We start from the raw sequence: 19206 nt of genomic DNA on the forward strand, positions 1-19206 counted from the left end.
AACTTACTTATGTTTTGGAACACCTTCATATTGGTGGTTGAATGACATTTACTTTTAAATATTAATTATGTGTTAAATATGATTGGTGGCTTGATCCTGGTCAGTCACGCTCCGAAGCGGTGATACTCCGCATGTGGATTTTGGGGGTGTGACAGTAACAGATAGGCACATGTGTTTCACCCCAAAATAGTTTAGAGATAGTAATAGAGGGGTTCAATGTACTCACCTGAGACTGCTTTGAAACTCTTGTATAACAACCGAATAATGCTAGGGATCACGGATATCAACGACACCTAATATAGGTAACTTGGTTAATATATCGGACCAAAATCGGAAGGATCAGATAGTATGCGGGTTCGTAAACCAAATGAGTATGGAGACTCGTGTAATATGGTTTAACAAATCCTACATACTACAATGAAACCTAACCTAAGTGCTTACGGTCCATTACGACCCGTTTAGGTAGCTTATGCTACCTTAACGCGTCGTTCGCGTATAACGCGTTTGGAACGCCTAGCATCGTGACCACAAGGTATAACCTCAGAAAGTTATAGCTATGGTTACCTAATGTTCTTGGTCGGATCCTAACGATCAACCAAATGGGTCGGGTTCGAAAGTATAAGCGATGGTTTAGATTGCTTACCTTACGACCCTATATAAGCACTATACTAAAAGTGACGAGCTAAGCATGTTAGAACATGCTTAACTAAGTTTAGAAAACAGGTTTAGCATCAAAACAAATGGCTTTGATGCCCACGAGTAGTTTGGTTACAAAATACGCAAAAATGCGCATTTTGGCCGAAACTACGACTCGTCATTGAGCCTAGATAACGTGGTAATCAGTAGGTATAGTCACTACGGACTATAACCATCGGGATCACGCTCACGTTATGAAGTTCCAACGAACTTCGTGTTGACCATAGGCTGGTCAACGTAGAAAGTCAACAAAATGTTGACTTTCGGACTCGAAAAGCGAATAAAAGAACGAAAGAATACTTACGGAGGGTCCCCGAATGCTAATCTAGATCAAAATGGCTCAGGTATGAAACAATGGTTCCAACTTAGAGCCTTTAGATCAGATTGTGTGAGTTTTTAGCAAAATGGCGGGGGGGGTATTTATAGGAAAAGAAAAACCGTTAGGATCGTTTCTTGAATAAAGTGCCACGATCTCGCCCGTACACTTGTCACAATGTTGTGGTACCTCTGTTCTTGCCCCTTATTGGCTGGAAGAGACAAGGGAGCTTTGATCTTTCACTACTTGAAGAGGCAACAGCATTAAATGTTGAATTTGCTGTTCTGGGGAGTCCTTACGGACCGTATGGGTATTGGCTTACGGTCCGTAAGCCCCTACTTTGGCAGATTTACAGTTTTGGTCCCTGTTGTGCCAAAACTTGGTATTTGATGCATTTTTGACATGTTTAAGCCCCGTTAACCCCATTTCACAGCTCTAAAATGAAGTTAAAGTATAGGGAAATTAAAATGTGCTCAAAAATATCTCGGATGTCGGTTCGTTTGGTCGTACGGTCGCGATGTTCGGTTAATTACGACGGAATGCGCATAAGCGCGAAAGACGATCCAAATTGCGAGACGAATGGATTTTTCTCATGCCACACACTAAGGCATAATATAAGGATGTTTACATAAATTTTTGGATGTCCGGATGTATTCAGAACGTAAGTTATGCGTGAAAGTGCGAAGTTATGCACTTTTTGACACTTTTAGTCCCTGAATGATCCAAAAGTTTGTTTTAACACACCAAGCACCTCAAAGCCTATTTCTAAGCTATGTAAAGGATATTTATGGTATGTTTAACTTATGGACATGTTCCGGAATGTCTGTTACAGTTCAAATTGGCATACTTTCGCAGTTTGTCAAGTTTAGTCCCTGTAAGCGAATTAACTTGTTTTTGCCATACCAAAGCCTTCAAAACTTATTTCTAATTTATGTAAAGGTTATTTAGGGTATGTTGAGTATATGTTGATGTTTCGGAGTATTTATCGCATTAAACTGAGTACGTTTACGCACCAGTTTGCGTATAATTTTCCAGAAAGCGATGTAAAGTTTGAAATTGAACAAGAATTGATATGTGCAAAAGATACACATATTTATACAAGATCCCAAGTATGAAATACAATATTTCATCAGCTTGGTATTTGTTTGAGGGTCGCGGTGACACAGGCGTCACAGTCTACCCTACTTTAGGAAATTTCGTCCCAAAATTTATTCGTAGGAGTCTATTTGTGACTTTGCCAAATAACCACCAGCGATATGCAAGGCAATATCCTGTCATTTCCTTGACGGTTCATTCTTCAGAAACGAAAATGAACAGACGGAGTCATCTTCCTCATCGAGTATTCTTCAGAAATGGAAATGACGGAATAAGCAAACGGATGTTCATTTCCTCATTGGACAAATCTTCAGAAACGAAAAATGAACAGACGGAGTCATTTTCAATGGTTGCTTCATCAGAAATGGAAATGAAGGATTACACAACAGATATTGATTTCCTCAACGGATAAATCTTCAGAAACGAAAATGAACTAACGGAATCATTTTCAACGGTTGCTTCATCAGTGTTGGAAATGAAGGATTACATAACGGATATTTATTTCCCCAACGGATAAATCATCAGAAACGAAAATGAACTAACGGAGTCATTTTCAACGGTTGCTTCATCAGAGTTGGAAATGAAGGATTACACAACGGATATTCATTTCCCCAACGGATAAATCATCAGAAACGAAAATGAACTAACGGAGTCATTTTCAACGGTTGCTTCATCAGAGTTGGAAATGAAGGATTACACAACGGATATTCATTTCTCCAACTGATAAATCATCAGAAACGAAAATGAACTAACGGAGTCATTTTCAACGGTTGCTTCATCAGAGTTGGAAATGAAGGATTACACAACGGATATTCATTTTCCCCAACGGATAAATCTTCAGAAACGAAAATGAACTAACGGAGTCATTTTCAACGGTTGCTTCATCAGAGTTGGAAATGAATAGGGTTAACTCTAGACACATGACAGAAATTGCTGAGATTTCTGTGCACTAACTTCCATAATTATGTTTGCATCCATAATTACGTAAATCCCTTGCACAGTCCGCACAGTTTGTTTTGTAATGTTTTGGGGAAGGATATCAAACTTGTGATGAGGGTGACTAGACTTCCATCGGTTCCTTTTTAACTAGATCGACAGGGGATCTTCTTAGTTAGGCCACCAAGGAGTCCTTTCAGCTATATCATCACATGATATCCCTAGCCAGATTTTTGGATCAATCTGTTTATCTAGACCACTCAAGGGGTCTAATTATGAAGTAGTACTTTATAATCCAAGGGACTTAACTATAACATAGAAGTTCATTGAGGATTTTAAGTAATACCATTGGGTATCCTAATATGAATCTCTTGTACAAGGATATGTAAGATTCTACGAGGATTTAGATAACATAATTTGGATCACACAACAACACATAAGGGAACACATAAGCACAAAGTCACATAATTGTTTAACTTGATTATAATTTGTTATTAACTTGTTATTGATTGAATACGGATATGGAAACCAATCGACGGGTCTCAATGTTCACTGGGATCTATCTGAGAAGATAGAAAGATCTCCCAAAATTCGTTTTTTGATTACAAGGAATCACCACATTCGAATTAAGGTATACAACAATTAAAGACTTACGGGAAGTCCTTAGGTACCTTATTAAGGATTTATAGTGGTACTTTGGGTATTCGTCTTGTGTTGTAACCTGCGCCTTGTACTTCGTTTCCTTAGAATAAACGGGTACTTAGGAATTTCGTGGAAGACGCAAGCGATTATAGAATGGGAGAATTTTGGGGGTAGTTTGTTCTTCAAGGAATACGGTTCCTTGATTGTCGGTATTGTAAGGGATATGTAGTTTATACATGCAACCACAGAAATACATCGCAATGCAAATAAAAGATTTATTTATAAACAACGATAACAACTGTTTCTTGGATCTTGACAACAAAAGAAAATAATACATAAGACGCGATTATTTCTAAACGATGTTGTCTTCTAGTCAGTCAGGTGCTCATCCCTGTGCTGGATTTGCATTAGCAAGCTTTGGGCAGTTTCTTCGGAAATGACCCATCTCGCCACAGTTGAAACAAGAGCCTGGTAGAAAACGACCTTGAGTAGGATTGTTGCCAGCTTGGTTTGGTGCAGCTGCAGCTGGGCAGACTCTTGCTGTGTGGCCTATAAGTCCACAAGTTTGGCATTTGCGGCACTGCACATTGGCGTGATGATGGAGACTACATTGGTTGCACAAGGGTGCAGTTCCATTGTATGGTTTTCTAGCAGGGGGTTGAGCTGGTTGGTTGGGGACGGCTTGACCATTGTGAGCGACCACGGCGAAGTTCTGAGAAGCCTTTCGCTTCTTTGACTTCTTAGGAGATTCAGTCTGTTCATCCATGATCTTTGATTCCTCGATTGGGTTCGATTCCCCGACCGGTTTCTTGTCACCTTTTCAGAAAAGTTTACCTTTCCTGATCTTTGATTCAGTCAAGGTTGCAGATAACTCAATGGCCTGTCTAACTGTAGTAGGGTTGCTACCAGTCAAAATGTCTTGTATTGAGTCAGGGAGGCCATCAATGTACTTTTCGATTGCTTTATCCAAAGGTGTAACCATATCCGGGCATAACAAACTTAACTCCTCATAACGGTCCGTGTAGGCTCGATGCTCACCGCTAAATTGCTTAAGATCGTCGAACTCCGTTTCCAAAGCCCTGATCTCGTGACGAGGACAAAATTCCTTCATCATCAGAGCTCGAAGCACTTGCCATGTTTGAGCCAGTGCCACATCGGCACCCCTATCTCTCATCACACCATTCCACCATGTCAAAGCTCGTTTCTCAAAGACGCTAGATGCGAATTCTACCTTTCGCTCGTTTGTACATTGAACATGTCTGAAGGTGTTCTCTAAACTCTCGAACCATTGCAGAAGTGCAGTCGCTCCTTGAGACCCAGAAAACTTTGATGGCTTAGCCGAGTTGAACGTCTTGAAGTTGCAGGGGGCATGATTGTTGTTGTTGGCTTGGTTCCATTGAGCAAAGAGGTTTGGAAATTGAGCAGCCATTTGCTGCGCAATGATCTCTGCCAGTTCTGCAGTTGCTATCTGGTTTTCGCGTCGAGGAGGCATTCTAAAAGAGAAACAAGAAAGAAAACAAATGAAATGGCATTGGGTAAGAATAGGATGTTACAATTACCGGCCATAATCATGGTTGATGGTCATTTGTTTGAATCCACGAAGCAAATAAACAACAACAAGGCTGAATCAAAGCAAATAGATCCTCATAGTGCATCGCGAAGACATGCTCGCCTATAAGTGGACACTCACCCCAAGAGTTCCCAGGTAAGAGTGACTGGTCCGATTATGTGGATTTGTACGAACACTCTAACCTTAGACAGAAAACCCAGGGTACAGGCATTCACTCTTCCAGTTTGCACGTGTTCACACTATTTAGGACCCAAAACTTAGACGAGAGTTTTTAAAACTCAAAGGGGTTCAGAACCTTATAACAGAGGGTTCAAAACCTAGTAACCAATCATCCTAGAACAGATGATTAGTTTTCAAAGCGGTTTTGAAATTTATGTTCTTGTCGTGGTCGTCGCTTAAGGATAGGCGACGGTATTGTTTTATGACTAAACGCAAGTAAACTCGCGTTAGGGTCCTAGGAAGGTTATAGACTAGGTCAAAGCATTACTAATAACCTAATTCCCTATAACCAGTGGCTCTGATACCAACTTTTCTGTCACACCCGACCACGTAGAACATTCAAAACGTGGCGGAAATGTCGGGGAGTGTTGTAACAGAATCAATTGTTTCAAATCCATGGTAAACGAAGTTTCGTTTTATTAATCAAACATGAAAGTTTACATTGTCTTAAACAAGAACCAAAGAATACATAACATAAATTAACTAGTTCTTGTCTCGTTTTAAGTCACTAAGGCACAGGTCCGCCTAAGTATGTCTTGATAAGTCCTATGCATCATCTCCTGAAAACACATGTGAAAATAGGTACGTCAGCATAAAAATGCCTGTGAGATACATTGGTTTTCTGAAAATGGAATTCATGACTTATGTTTGAGAAAATGTTTAGTCATGAACCTTGTAATTTGCTTTGTCTTGTAAATCATTTGAAAAACGGTAAGATCAGATGATATGTATAAATAACAGAACAGTGCATGGTTAACTGAATAACCATGTAAAAATGAGTTTGTATAAGATATGTTGTTTTTAATTCAGTGTCTTGTGAAAAGCGTGTTATTTGTATAAAATGTTCTATGTATCAAATTGAAATGATTTAAATAACGCTACGATATGTAATACCATACAAACACTTATATATAGGAAGTACCAGCGGCGTATCCACCATGCTTGTATCATATTACACATGCCTCGTTACTTAAATCACTTACTCAAACCAAACCATCAAGATGAAATGTTTAACAACGGTAGAAATGTTTATGTATAGTCAAATGTCTATAGTGAACTGTAAGTCATGTCAACGGATACAACTGGTTTACACGGTTCAATGGTTACAAACGGTTCATATAATCGAAGGGTTAAGACGGTTCACATAGTCAAATGGTTACAACGGTTCAAAATGTAGTATAATGTGTTCATATGCTGGATGAGCATATGCAACAGAAATGCAATGTGAAACAATGTACTACGTATGCACACAATGGGCGTACGTAGCATGAAATGTATTTTAGAGTACAACGGTTCAAATTGTAGTATAATGTGTTCATATGCTGGATGAGCATATGCAACAGAAATGCAATGTGAAACAATGTACTACGTATGCACACAATGGGCGTACGTAGCATGAAATGTATTGTAGAGTACAACGGTTCAAAATGTAGTATAATGTGTTCATATGCTGGATGAGCATATGCAACAGAAATGCAATGTGAAACAATGTACTACGTATGCACACAATGGGCGTACGTAGCATAAAATGTATTGTAAAGCAATGTACTAAGTACGCACACAATGGGCATACATAGCATGAAATGTAGTGAAATCATGTACTAATATGTACTAACGAACGTAGCAGGTATATGATGTGAAAACATGGAAAGCATGAATGTAACAGATAGGCACATGTGTTTCACCCCAAAATAGTTTAGAAACAGTAAAAGAGGGGTTCAATGTACTCACCTGAGATTGCTTTGAAACTCTTGTATAACAACCGAATAATGCTAGGGATCACGGATATCAACGACACCTAATATAGGTAACTAGGTTAATATATCGGACCAAAATCGGAAGGATCGGATAGTATGCGGGTTCGTAAACCAAACCAGTATGGAGACTCGTGTAATATGGTTTAACAAATCCTACATACTACAATGAAACCTAACCTAAGTGCTTACGGCCCATTACGACCCGTTTAGGTAGCTTATGCTACCTTAACGCGTCGTTCGCGTATAACGCGTTTGGAACGCCTAGCATCGTGACCACAAGGTATAACCTCGGAAGGTTATAGCTATGGTAACCTAATGTGTTTGGTCGGATCCTAACGATCGACCAAATGGGTCGGGTTCGAAAGTATAAGCGATGGTTAAGATCGCTTACCTTACGACCCTATATAAGCACTATACTAAAAGTGACGAGCTAAGCATGTTAGAACATGCTTAACTAAGTTTAGAAAACAGGTTTGGCATCAAAACAAACGGCTTTGATGCCCACGAGTAGTTTGGTTACAAAATACGCAAAAATGCGCATTTTGGCCGAAACTACGACTCGTCATTGAGCCTAGATAACGTGGTAATCAGTAGGTATAGTCACTACGGACTATAACCATCGTGATCACGCTCACGTTATGAAGTTCCAACGAACTTCGTGTTGACCATAGGCTGGTCAACGTAGAAAGTCAACAAAATGTTGACTTTCGGAAGGTCCCCGAATGCTAATCTAGATCAAAATGGCTCAGGTATGAAACAATGGTTCCAACTTAGAGCCTTTAGATCAGATTGTGTGAGTTTTTAGCAAAATGGGGGGGGGTATTTATAGGAAAAGCAAAACCGTTAGGATCGTTTCTTGAATAACGTGCCACGATCTCGCCCGTACACTTGTCACAATGTTGTGGTACCTCTGTTCTTGCCCCTTATTGGCTGGAAGAGACAAGGGAGCTTTGATCTTTCACTACTTGAAGAGGCAACAGCATTAAATGTTGAATCTGCTATTCTGGGGAGGCCTTACGGACCGTATGGGTATTGTCACACCCCTAAAATCCACACGCGGAGTACCACCGCTTGGGGGCGTGACGCGACCAGGATCAAGCCATCAATCATATTGAACATAGCATAATATAAATAATATAGTTTGTAAAGCCCCAAATCAATACGACTGATGTTCCAAACCAAACATAGTATCAATAGTGGAAGCGTAATAATGAAAATCCAAAGTAAAGTTATAAGTTCAATTGTTTAACATAATGTTTGCGATCCGAATCCCACAACGATCCGCTCCTCCAGTGCAAGCTCCATAAGTACCTAAGGTCCTGCAAGGCATGCAGCAGAGAGTCAACAACTAGTTGAGCGAGTTCACAGATAACCGTTCAATAATATTATAGTGTGAGTAATAGTATGTTCGTTCGTTATAGCATATATCGTATTTCCATCGCGGCCTCCCAGGCAGGTATGCGAAGATATTAGGGGATAACTATCCCAAGTATTCTAGACTAGGTTTACTTGTATCGCGGCCTACCAGGCAGGTGTGCGAAGAGGTTAGCAAGTTTAGTTCGCGGCCTTCCAAAGGCAGGTGTGCGAAGTCAGTCATAATATCGCGGCCAACCCTTGGCAGGTGTGCGAAGATCAGTTCAATAGGTGTTACTAGTCTAGTCGGTTGGTATTCGATAAGTTCTATCAGCTAAGTATACACAATAATCCATCAACCCCATTCCCACCCGGGAACCCATGCCTTGGCTGTGTGAACTCACCTTGGTTTGCTCGGTATGCTAAAGTTAAGTGCTCACAATTAATCAATCACGACCTATAGTACGCACGCATGTATACAATCAGTTCGTGTTCGAAATACTTCACATGTCATTTACGTCACAAGTGTGTTTAAGTATTCATCGTCATGTAACAAATAGCAGTTATTTCATGTACATACATTATGCATCCCATGACGGGGTTCTTGGTCAAGTCTAACATGGTTATACAATAACACACTTAACAAGGTTATCAGGTTTAACAAGATCAGCATATACAACTAAGTTAACATACTTAACCGGATTACCACATTTAACTGAGTTACATACTTAACAGGGTTGCGTGCTCAACTTAACAGAGTTAACATAACACATACAACTTGGTTAATGAGGTTAACTTAACTACGTTAATCAATTTAACATGGTTTATTAACTGACCGAGTTAAAATTAACAGAGCTAACCAAGTAACAATTTAACATACGAGATTCACAGTTACATATTACCAAGCGAAATCACTAGAGGGCCGAAAACCAAGCTTGGGCCGAAAACCAAGCTTGGGCCGAAATCACTTATGCAGCGAAAACCATTGGGCCGAAATCAAATTTGGGCGAAAACACTTATTGGGCCGAAATCACACAGGCCGAAAACACTTATGTGTTTTCGTGAACAGGGATTTCGGGGGGGGGGGGGGGGTTTCGCCAGCTACAACAATCAGTTACGCAGCAAAGCAAAATCTTAATCATCATCATCATTCAATCATCGTGTTCACAGAGTTCATTCGGTTCAATAATCAATATTCATAACTAGTATCCAGTTGGTTAATATATATATATGTATGAAATCGAATACTAATGTCATGCCAAAATCATCTAGATCATCAATCGCAGACTCACACAGTCGAACGTCTCATCTATTATACATAACAGTTTGTGAACAACCACATAGGTATGCATACATAACGATTAAGCAATCATACATGCCAGATCATCCAAACATGATTACATCGAAATCATACGATAAGCATGTTAGTCAACAGAAACATGTAGGTCACTAACCAGAGATCAAACAAGAAGGGTTTGGCTCGACCGAAGAGAAGGGCTGCCGTCGGGTTCCAAGGGTAGAGGGAGGATGCGAGAGGTGGTTAGGGTTTGCTTGCCGAATATCGTTTATGCGTAAAGATTAATACCAATACGTTTAATAGATCGATACTGGGCCAAAGCCCATTTTTGATTTCGTTGATCAGCTAGTGGACGAAAACACATATTGTGTTTTCGGCCATGGGGTTTTCGTGAGGGGTGTTTTGCATGATCCACTATATAACTCAACAACCCAAATGTTAACCAACCTACAATCTTATATCAGCAACACACTCATGCACATCAAATGTAACACATCATTCACAACTATGGTTTAGCATATTACAAACGTGTTCCATTGCGAAATAACTAGTCATGTAAACAAACAATCCAAACAATTACGTGTAATAAATGCGAAGATAGAAATTGTGGAAATTCGAGTTGTCACATTATCCCCAACTTGAAAGAAATTTCGTCCCGAAATTTGGTACGCACTCACTGAGAAAGCTAGGTAAGTTGTATCGTTCACTGGTTTTCCTGGGGTGTCACATCATCCCCCCGTTGATTTGGAATTTCGTCCCGAAATTCTGTGGTAGTAGCTTCAGCCTCAGTAGTGGTTGCACGGTTTTCGAATAACTGGGGATACTTTTCTGTCATCTGGTCTTCGCGTTCCCAGGTGTACTCTGGGCACGACGGGAGTTCCAACGAACTCAAACAAGAGGGATTCTCTTGTGTTTGAGGACCTTCACATCCCGGTCCGTGATTTCAACTGGCTCTTCGACGAACTGCAACCGCTCGTCGATAGTGAGTTCCTTAAAAGGAACTATGAGGGTCTCATCTGACAGACATTTCTTCAGATTCGACACGTGGAATACGTTGTGAACTGCACCGAGTTCAGCTGGTAGGTTTAGCTTGTAGGCCACTTTGCCTATTTTCTCAATGATCTCGAACGGTCCGACGTACCGCGTATTTAGTTTGCCCCGTTTGCCAAAGCGAACCACACCCTTCCAGGGTGAGACTTTAAGTAAAACCCGGTCCCCGACCTGAAATTCCAATGGTTTCCTACGCTTATCCGCGTATGCTTTCTGACGGTCGCGTGCTGCCGCCATGCGTTGTCGTATTTGTGCAATCTTTTCCGTGGCGTCCACTACAATCTCTGGACCCGTAATCTGACTGTCCCCCACCACTGCCCAGCAGAGAGGTGACCGGCATTTACGCCCGTACAATGCCTCGAATGGAGCGGCTTGAATGCTGGTGTGATAGCTGTTATTGTATGAGAACTCCACCAAAGGGAGATGTTTTTCCCAGCCGTTGCCGAAGTCAATGACACATGCCCGCAGCATGTCTTCAAGAGTTTGGATCGTTCGCTCAGACTGCCCATCCGTCTGAGGATGATATGCTGTGCTCATGTCTAACCGTGAGCCGAAAGATTTATGCATTGCTTGCCACAGCTCTGACGTGAATCGTGCATCCCGATCTGAAATGATGGAAGTGGGCACCCCGTGCCTCGACACAACTTCTTTGAGATAAACGTCTGCGAGAGTGGAGAACTTATCCGTTTCCTTTACAGCCAGGAAGTGTGCAGACTTGGTGAGTCGATCCACGATCACCCATATCGTATCGTTCCCACGCTGGGATCTAGGTAAGCCCGTAACAAAATCCATGGAAATTTCTTCCCATTTCCATTGCGGTATCTTGGGTTGCTGAAGTAAGCCCGCTGGTTTCTGGTACTCGACCTTGACTCTCGCACAAGTCAGACATTTGCCGACGTACGTTGCGATGTGAGCTTTCATGCTAGGCCACCAATATGTTGTCTTGATGTCGTGGTACATTTTATCCGACCCTGGATGTACCAAGTAGCGAGACTTGTGTGCTTCGTCCATTACCAGCTCGCATAAACCGCCATAAAGTGGGACCCATATACGCCCCGCTACGTAGTAGGCGCCGTCTTCCTTTTGTTCCATTTGCTGCCTTGAGCCGCGTAGGGCTTCAGCTTTGACGTTTTCGGGTTTCAATGCTTCTATCTGAGCAGCTCGTATCTGTGCAGGAAGACTGGACTGAATAGTAAGCTGTAGCGCTCGCATGCGCTTAGGTAGAGTCTCTTTCCGACTGAGGGCGTCAGCCACAACATTGGCCTTGCCTGGATGATACTTGATGGCGCATTCGTAGTCGTTCAGTAGTTCAACCCATCTCCGTTGCCGCATGTTCAAATCCTTTTGCTTAAGAATATGCTCGAGACTCCTGTGATCGGTGTAAATTGTGCACCTGGTACCGTACAGGTAGTGTCGCCATATCTTAAGCGCGAAAACAACAGCTCCCAGCTCTAAATCGTGCGTCGTGTAGTTCCGTTCATGAACTTTGAGTTGTCGCGAAGCGTAGGCAATAACTTTATCCCGCTGCATCAATACACAACCAAGTCCCTGTATCGATGCGTCACAATAAACCACGAAATCTTCCGTGCCCTCTGGCAATGAGAGAATAGGCGCGCTGCAAAGCCTATCCTTTAGGTACTGAAAAGCCGTTTCCTGGGACTCTCCCCAACGATAGGTGACACCCTTCTGTGTCAGCATAGTGAGCGGCTGAGCGATTTTGGAGAAGTCCTTGATGAACCGTCTGTAGTAACCCGCCAAACCCAAGAATTGGCGTATTTCCGTTGGTGTACGCGGTGCAGGCCAGTTCCTGATCGAATCTACTTTGGATGGATCGACATGAATCCCATCCCTGTTCACCACATGGCCTAAGAAGTGGACTTCACGAAGCCAGAAGTCGCATTTGGAAAACTTGGCGTACAATTGCTCCTTTCTAAGAAGTTCCAAGATCAATCGTAGGTGTTGTTCGTGCTCCTCTTGACTCTTGGAGTAAATCAGAATGTCATCGATGAAAACAATGACGAACTTGTCTAAGTACGGCTTGCACACCCTGTTCATCAGATCCATAAATACTGCAGGCGCGTTCGTAAGCCCGAATGGCATGACAAGAAACTCGTAGTGGCCGTAGCGAGTTCTGAATGCGGTTTTGGAGACGTCCTCATCCCGGACTCTCAGCTGATGATACCCTGACCTCAAGTCTATCTTGGAGTAGTAACTCGACCCCTGCAACTGGTCGAATAAGTCGTCTATACGCGGAAGAGGGTAACGGTTCTTCACCGTCACCTTGTTTAGTTCACGGTAGTCGATGCACATTCTGAACGTACCGTCTTTCTTCTTCACAAAAAGTACTGGAGCTCCCCAAGGCGAAGAGCTTGGACGAATGAAGCCCTTATCCAAGAGCTCTTGTAGTTGCTTTGAAAGTTCTTCCAGTTCAGTTGGAGCTAAACGATACGGTGCGCGGGCTATTGGTGCTGCTCCAGGAGCTAACTCAATCTGAAACTCGACTTGGCGGTGAGGCGGTAAACCGGGCAAATCTTCAGGAAACACCTGAGGGAAGTCACGTACAACTGGAATATCCTCCAGCTTCTTTTCCTTTGCTGATGTGTCAGTGACAAGTGCCAGAATGGCAGTGTGCCCCTTTCGTAAACATTTCTGAGCTTTCAAGAAAGAAATGATGCCAACCACAGCACCACTCTTGTCGCCGTGGACTTCGAGAGGTTCCTGACTAGAGCGAGGAATACGGATGATCTTTTCCTTGCATAAGATCTCTGCGTGATGTTGAGACAACCAATCCATACCGATGACAACGTCGAAGCTACCCAAAACTATGGGTATAAGATCAATCGAGAAAGTCTGACCAGCTAGAACGATACTACAACCCTTGATTACATGTGCGGCTTCTACGCTTTTACCATTGGCTAGTTCTACGACGTGTTTAGCGTTTAGGGGTGTTGGTGTACGTTTTAGCAATTTACTCATTTTCAAAGATATATAGCTTGTATCAGCACCCGAATCAAATAAGACAGTAACGTAAATATCGTCGAGAAGAAACTTACCCATAACCACGTTGGGATCATTCACTGCGTCACCCCGACCTAGCACAAAAGCACGACCCCGAGCTTCGTTGCCATTGTTGTTGTTGTTTCCCCCGTTGTTGTTGTTATTGTTCCCGTTGCCATGATTGTTGTTGTTGCGATTCTGATTCTGGTTAAGTTGAGGGCAATCACGTTTGTAGTGACCTTCAGCCCCACACTGGAAACATCCCCGGTTTCCACGCTGTGGCTGCTGCTGCTGTAGGTTCTGAGGGGCTGGCGGTGGGAGTTGCTGGTTCTGATTTGCTGGTCGCGAGCTTCTACAATCCTTTGCCTCATGACCCGGCTTGAGGCATCTTTTACAACGTTCCCTGCGACATCTTCCACTCTGGTGTTTGTTGCACCTGTTACACCACGGGTGAGTCCCGCTATATCCACTTTGCCCCTGACTGCCTGATGATTGCTGATTCGGACTTTGGTAACTGTCTGTCTTTCGTTGCTGAGCTTGTGACTGCACTGAAGCTGACCCCTTGCTAGAATCTCCATCCCATTTTTTCTTGTTTTCACTGGAAGTAGCAAGTGTAGTAGAAGCAATAACGGTAGCAGTAGCGCTGATACGCTTTGGCAGTCTGTTCTGATCCACTGCCTGATCTGTGATGCGGTGAGCGAGGCGCTGAATAGCCTGAATGTCGTCAAGATTAGCCGATGTTACGTGGCTCTGGATTTCTGGCGCCAAACCCTTGAGATACAACTCAATACGCTTGTATGGAGGGTCCACCATAGTTGGACACAGCACGGCCAGCTCATTTGACCGTTTAGTATATGCTTCAATTTCTGACCCAGTCATTTTCAAATGATAAAACTCATCCTCCAGCTTGTGGATGTCTTCCCGAGTGCAGTACTCCCTTTTGATCAATTCCTTGAAGTCATTCCAAGGGGTGGCGTTAGCAGCTGCCAACCCTAGGATCTGCACTTGACCCACTGCCCCCTCGATGCCACTGAAAGTACTTGGACGACAGTCCATGAAGTTCTTGAAAGTGCAGACAGGTTGCTGTGCGTGTTGACCTATTGTGTACGAATAGGGAAAAGTTAGATACGAGAGTTAATGTAGGATCTAAAGATCCTAGTGTGAGTCTATACTGCAGGGTATGCTACCTGCTTGAGCAGCTGCAAGTGCCGCAGCAACTTGAGCTTGAACGAGAGCCTCTAGCTGGGCTTGAGTCATGTTAATACGTCCAGACATGATCTTCATAGCAAATGCAACATGAATTAGAGAGGTTCGCGAATAGAGCGATGACAGAAGAGTGTAAGCACATAGGTGTTCTTAAGCAATAACAGGTAGTGAGCAAGAGTAAGGTAAGCATACTAAGAGCAAAGTTCTAAGCAGTTCTAGCAAGCAGGTAATAAACATAAACCTTATTACCTAGGATGTCGAGTCTTGCACGTGGAGCGAAGCGTCGTTGTGGTTCGTTGAGAGCACTGTTCTGGTTATAGTCTGGTTTTAATAAAAACGTTTTCCCATATTAAAACCAAGTTCTCTATAACCAATGGCTCTGATACCAATATGTCACACCCCTAAAATCCACACGCGGAGTACCACCGCTTGGGGGCGTGACGCGACCAGGATCAAGCCATCAATCATATTGAACATAGCATAATATAAATAATATAGTTTGTAAAGCCCCAAATCAATACGACTGATGTTCCAAACCAAACATAGTATCAATAGTGGAAGCGTAATAATGAAAATCCAAAGTAAAGTTATAAGTTCAATTGTTTAACATAATGTTTGCGATCCGAATCCCACAACGATCCGCTCCTCCAGTGCAAGCTCCATAAGTACCTAAGGTCCTGCAAGGCATGCAGCAGAGAGTCAACAACTAGTTGAGCGAGTTCACAGATTACCGTTCAATAATATTATAGTGTGAGTAATAGTATGTTCGTTCGTTATAGCATATATCGTATTTCCATCGCGGCCTCCCAGGCAGGTATGCGAAGATATTAGGGGATAACTATCCCAAGTATTCTAGACTAGGTTTACTTGTATCGCGGCCTACCAGGCAGGTGTGCGAAGAGGTTAGCAAGTTTAGTTCGCGGGCTTCCAAAGGCAGGTGTGCGAAGTCAGTCATAATATCGCGGCCAACCCTTGGCAGGTGTGCGAGGATCAGTTCAATAGGTGTTACTAGTCTAGTCGGTTGGTATTCGATAAGTTCTATCAGCTAAGTATACACAATAATCCATCAACCCCATTCCCACCCGGGAACCCATGCCTTGGCTGTGTGAACGCACCTTGGTTTGCTCGGTATGCTAAAGTTAAGTGCTCACAATTAATCAATCACGACCTATAGTACGCACGCATGTATACAATCAGTTCGTGTTCGAAATACTTCACATGTCATTTACGTCACAAGTGTGTTTAAGTATTCATCGTCATGTAACAAATAGCAGTTATTTCATGTACATACATTATGCATCCCATGACGGGGTTCTTGGTCAAGTCTAACATGGTTATACAATAACACACTTAACAAGGTTATCAGGTTTAACAAGATCAGCATATACAACTAAGTTAACATACTTAACCGGATTACCACATTTAACTGAGTTACATACTTAACAAGGTTGCGTACTCAACTTAACAGAGTTAACATAACACATACAACTTGGTTAATGAGGTTAACTTAACTACGTTAATCAATTTAACATGGTTTATTAACTGACCGAGTTAAAATTAACAGAGCTAACCAAGTAACAATTTAACATACGAGATTCACAGTTACATATTACCAAGCGAAATCACTAGAGGGCCGAAAACCATGCTTGGGCCGAAAACCAAGCTTGGGCCGAAATCACTTATGCAGCGAAAACCATTGGGCCGAAATCAAACTTGGGCGAAAACACTTATTGGGCCGAAATCACACAGGCCGAAAACACTTATGTGTTTTCGTGAACAGGGATTTCGTGGGGGGGGGGTTTTCGCCAGCTACAACAATCAGTTACGCAGCAAAGCAAAATCTTAATCATCATCATCATTCAATCATCGTGTTCACAGAGTTCATTCGGTTCAATAATCAATATTCATAACTAGTATCCAGTTGGTTAATATATATATATATGTATGATATCGAATACTAATGTCATGCCAAAATCATCTAGATCATCAATCGCAGACTCACACAGTCGAACGTCTCATCTATTATACATAACAGTTTGTGAACAACCACATAGGTATGCATACATAACGATTAAGCAATCATACATGCCAGATCATCCAAACATGATTACATCGAAATCATACGATAAGCATCTTAGTCAACAGAAACATGTAGGTCACTAACCAGAGATCAAACAAGAAGGGTTTGGCTCGACCGAAGAGAAGGGCTGCCGTCGGGTTCCAAGGGTAGAGGGAGGATGCGAGAGGTGGTTAGGGTTTGCTTGCCGAATATCGTTTATGCGTAAAGATTAATACCAATACGTTTAATAGATCGATACTGGGCCAAAGCCCATTTTTGATTTCGTTGATCAGCTAGTGGACGAAAACACATATTGTGTTTTCGGCCATGGGGTTTTCGTGAGGGGTGTTTGGCATGATCCACTATATAACTCAACAACCCAAATGTTAACCAACCTACAATCTTATATCAGCAACACACTCATGCACATCAAATGTAACACATCATTCACAACTATGGTTTAGCATATTACAAACGTGTTCCATTGCGAAATAACTAGTCATGTAAACAAACAATCCAAACAATTACGTGTAATAAATGCGAAGATAGAAATTGTGGAAATTCGAGTTGTCACAGGTATTGGCTTACGGTCCGTAAGCCCCTAGTTTGGCAGATTTACAGGTTTGGTCCCTGTTGTGCCAAAACTTGGTATTTGATGCATTTTTGACATATTTAAGCCCCGTTAACCCCATTTCAAAGCTCTAAAATGCAGTTAAAGTATAGGGAACTTAAAATGTGCTCAAAAATATCTCGGATGTCGGTTCGTTTGGTCGTACGGTCGCGATGTTCGGTTAATTACGACGGAATGCGCATAAGCGCGAAAGACGATCCAAATTGCGCGACGAATGGATTTTTCTCATGCCATACACTAAGGCATAATATAAGGATGTTTACATAAATTTTTGGATGTCCGAATGTATTCAGAACGTAAGTTATGCGTGAAAGTGTGAACTTATGCACTTTTTGACACTTTTAGTCCCTGAATGATCCAAAAGTTTGTTTTAACACACCAAGCACCTCAAAGCCTATTTCTAAGCTATGTAAAGGATATTTATGGTATGTTTAACTTATGGACATGTTCCGAAATGTCTGTTACAGTTCAAATTGGCATACTTTCGCAGTTTGTCAAGTTTAGTCCCTGTAAGCGAATTAACTTGTTTTTGCCATACCAAAGCCTTCAAAACTTATTTCTAAGTTATGTAAAGGTTATTTAGTGTATGTTGAGTATATGTTGATGTTCCGGAGTATTTGTCGCATTAAACTGAGTACGTTTACGCACCAGTTTGCGTATAATTCTCCAGAAAGCGATGTAAAGTTTGAAATTGAACAAGAATTGATATGTGCAAAAGATACACATATTTATACAAGATCCCAAGTATGAAATACAATATTTCATCGGCTTGGTATTTGTTTGAGGGTCGCGGTGACACAGGTGTCACAGAACCAAAGGACCAACTCGTGCATGTCCAGTAGGGATTTTATATGAGCTTACCACTATTCTCCGCCATCCTCTCCTATGCTACACGATCACTACACTCGAATTTTCAATAATTAAGAAGCGATTTAATTGAGATTAGGTGTGAAAACTGCAAACTCTCGACTAAAATTCGCTTAATCAACCCACACTTTTACTTACCAACGGGGAGAATTATACCAAATCAGGAGTGAAATCCATATTTTGATGAATAATCTCCTCTATTATATTAAAATCGAAGGGAAGTTGTTAAGCCAGGGGTGAAACCCTAACCTTGACGACTTATTCTTGGATTTGCAAACTCTCACCAAGGTCTCGACGGACTCCAAAGGCCTGATGTTCACTACATGATTAAGGGGATGCGTGCCAGAAGCCCAAGAATCGAGGCAGAGGCACGATCCTGAAGGTCAAAGTGCGTACGAAAAGCCATTGAGAATAGTTGAATCACTTTGGGTAGTCGATGTTTAATAGCCGCAGACAATCTATTTCTCGATTTTTATGTGTTTCGATTCTGAGCCAGCAACTGCTGACTCATATGA

This window comes from Helianthus annuus, chromosome 12, assembly GCF_002127325.2.
Source record: "Helianthus annuus cultivar XRQ/B chromosome 12, HanXRQr2.0-SUNRISE, whole genome shotgun sequence".
Classification (NCBI taxonomy): Eukaryota; Viridiplantae; Streptophyta; class Magnoliopsida; order Asterales; family Asteraceae; genus Helianthus; species Helianthus annuus.